Here is a 3635-nt window from a genome sequence, read left to right as displayed (position 1 = left end):
GTGTCTGTGTCTCTTTCTTCTTGGTGACGGGTGGGTAAAGCGTGTCTGAGCTAGTCTAACCTGGTGGTACCTGTGTGTTCAGATTACTTGGAGGTGGGATTTTACGCTGTTTCTGTGCCCTAATCGTATTCAGATTTTTAAAAGATATATTTTTTTCTTTTTTTTATTATTTTTTAATTTTTTTCTTTACAGGGACAGAGAGAGAGTCAGAGAGAGGGATAGATAGGGACAGACAAGACAGGAACGGAGAGAGATGAGAAGCATCAATCATCAGTTTTTCATTGCGACACCATAGTTGTTCATTGATTGCTTTCTTATATGTGCCTTGACCGTGGGCCTTCAGCAGACCGAGTAACCCCTTGCTTGAGCCAGCGACCTTGGGTCTAAGCTGGTGAGCATTTTTTATTTTGCTCAAGCCAGATGAGCCTGCACTCAAGCTGGCGACCTCGGGGTCTCGAACCTGGGTCCTCAGCATCCCAGTCCAACACTCTATCCACTGCGCCACCGCCTGGTCAGGCAAAAGATATTTTTAATTATTGGTTACATTCAGTATTTTGTATTAGTTTCAGTGTACAGTGTGGTGGTTAGTCAGTCATATACTTTACAAAGTGTTCCTATGTTCAGTTTTTTTTTTCTTTCCCAAGTGAAAAGAGGGGAGATAAGACTCCCGCATACGCCCTGACCAGGGTTCACCCAGCAACCCCCATCTGGGGCAGATGCTCTGCCCATCTGAGTCCATGCTCAACTGAGCTATTTTTTTTTTTTAATCTTTATTTTTTTATTCATTTTAGAGAGGAGAGAGAAAGGGAGATAGAGAGGGAGAAGGTGAGGAGGAGCTGGAAGCATCAACTCCCATATGTGCCTTGACCAGGCAAGCCCAGGGTTTTGAACCGGTGACCTCAGCATTTCCAGGTTAACGCTTTATCCACTGCGCCACCACAAGTCAGGCAAGAGCTATTTTTTTTTTTTTTAAGACAGGAACATCTTTCTGTTTCTCTACGTGCTCTGACTGGGGGTCGAACTCACAACCTCTGAGCTCCGGGACAATGCTCTTAGCCAACCGAGCCATCCGGCCAGGGCTCAACTGAGCTGTTTTTAATGCCTAAGGATGGCTCTGATTGACCATGGCTGTGGGAGGGGAAGAGGGGGTTGGGGGAGGGGTGGAGAAGCAGATGGGCGCTTCTCCTGTGTGCCCTGATGGAGAATCGAACCCGGGACTACTACACGCCAGGCCAATGCTCTACCACTGAGCAAACCAGCCAGGGCCCAGATTTTTTTAAGTTCAAGAGTTTAACATGCTTTAAAACTCCATAGAGCCTGACCTGTGGTGGCGCAGTGGATAAAGCGTCGACCTGGAAATGCTGAGGTCGTCGGTTCGAAACCCTGGGCTTGCCTGGTCAAGGCACATATGGGAGTTGATGCTTCTAGCTCCTCCCCCCTGTCTCTCTCTCCTCTCTGTCTCTCTCTGTCTCTCTCTCTCTCCTCTCTAAAAATGAATAAATAAAAATTAAAAAAAAAAAACTCCATAGAGCCCTGGCCGGTTGGCTCAGCGGTAGAGCGTCAGCCTGGCGTGCGGGGGACCCGGGTTCGATTTCTGGCCAGGGCACATAGGAGAAGCGTCCATTTGCTTCACCCACCCCCTCCTTCCTCTCTTGTCTGTCTCTTCCCCTCCCGCAGCCAAGTCTCCATTGGAGCAAAAATGGCCCGGGCGCTGGGGATGGCTCCTTGGCCTCTGTCCCAGGCGGTAGAGTGGCTCTGGTCGGCAGAGCGACGCCCCTGGTGGGCGTGCCGGGTGGATCCCGGTCGCTCGCATGCGGGAGTCTGACTGTCTCTCCCCGTTTCCAGCTTCAGAAAAATACTAAAAAAAAAAAACACCAAAAAACCATAGAGCCTGACCAGGCAGTGGCGCAGTGGATAGAGCGTCAGACTGGGATGCCGAGGACCCAGGTTTGAGACCCCGAGGTCACCAGCTTGAGTGCGGGCTCATTTGGTTTGAGCAAAAATTCCACCAGCTTGAGCCTAAGGTCGCTGGCTCCAGCAAGGGGTTACTCTGTCTGCTAAAGGCCCGCGGTCAAGATACATATGAGAAAGCAATCAATGAACAACTAAGGTGTTGCAACGCACAATGAAAAACTAATGATTGATGCTTCTCATCTCTCTGTTCCTGTCTGTCTGTCCCTGTCTATCCCTCTCTCTGACTCACTCTCTGTCTCTGTAAAAAATAAATTAAAAAAAAAAAAAAAAAAACTCCATAGAAATGCATTCTAAGTCAGCTTTTTCAGTTCTAGTCCCTGAAGACCGAAGCATGAGTATTTGCATTTCTCTGGTTTTCAGACTATTCCAGGTGTGCAGGGGTAGGGATGTTACTCCTCTGCAGGCCATGAGCCAGGTGACACCTGGTCCACCCTCCACTTCTGTCACCACAGCTGCTAAGGGAGGTGTGTAGCGACATTATGGTGTTTTCATCCTAAATGGCATCATCTCATACTTATCATTTTGGTCAGCAAGACCATGCTTGACAAGGGCAAGAAGTGCCTGGATCTGAATTTTCTGGGGACCAGAAGAGGTGTTGAGGGGTACCCATACTGCCAATCTGGCTGAACTGAGTGTGTGCATTCCACATTTCATGTATGCTCAGAGTGGGGCACTTGTTTTGAAAGAACTCTGCGGCTTTTTAGGTGGTCACATTTTCTATTTTCAGGCAGGCCTGGTTCTTACAAAATTAGAATGGAAGGTGCTCAGGAAAGGCTTTCATGCATCAGCCTCAACCTCCGTCTTTCAGGGGTTTCCCTGGGGAGACTGGGCCCAGCTTTGCTGGGCAGATGTGGAGGAAAGGCAGAAGCCCCAAGTCTGGGCTTCTGTGGACTGAGGGTCCGACCTCCGTCCACTTGTCTGTCTCCCCAGGTTAGCCCTGGGAGAGACCAGTGCCCCTGCAGAGCCCTTGCAGCAGCATGGAGGTACTGGTGCTCTGCACCGTCAGGCATCTGACAGCAGCCCTAGAAGGTGCCTCCAGGTGAGCACACATGTGGCATCTAGACAGCTCTTAATTTTGTGTGGAAGCCTCCCCTGGGGGAGCCACAGCTGAACCCTCGAAGGGGAACCAGGCCTGCATCAGCCATCTTACGCCTCAAATTGACTTCCCACACCAGGAAAGTCACTGAGTCAGTCCCACGCGGTGGTGCTGACAGTCGCTTTTCTGAGCTGCTTAAGGCTCCCGTGAAGCCTGCTCTAGACCACAGCACCTGCTGTTGGCACAGGCTTTCCTGTGAACATGAAAGTAGTGTCAGTCCCTCAGGTCAAGGCCCCATCTCCTTCCAGCCTGCTCCACACCACACCTGTCAACAGTACACCTAGCCAGGTGACTGCATCCCTCACCTGGCATCTGAACCGACGGCTCCACTCCTCGAGGCTGTACCTTGGCCCAGATCTCATGTGAGACCGTATTTGGGGGTCCTGCTGGTGTGAAATGGCTCACCCCTTGAGGATCTAAGGGTGAAGCCCCCAGAACCCCATCATTTCCCCCCACCAGCCCATCAGGGTCTGCTTCAACCCTGAGCCCAAGTATAAGTAGGCTGTGTCCTGCCAGGCCCTGCCCTGCCCTGCCCTGCCCTGCCCACAGGACCATTGATCCTCCC

The sequence above is a fragment of the Saccopteryx bilineata genome, chromosome 10 (genome assembly GCF_036850765.1).
Source record: "Saccopteryx bilineata isolate mSacBil1 chromosome 10, mSacBil1_pri_phased_curated, whole genome shotgun sequence".
NCBI lineage: Eukaryota > Metazoa > Chordata > Mammalia > Chiroptera > Emballonuridae > Saccopteryx > Saccopteryx bilineata.
The sequence above is the reverse complement of the archived record's forward strand: the minus strand, read 5'-3'. Positions refer to the sequence as shown.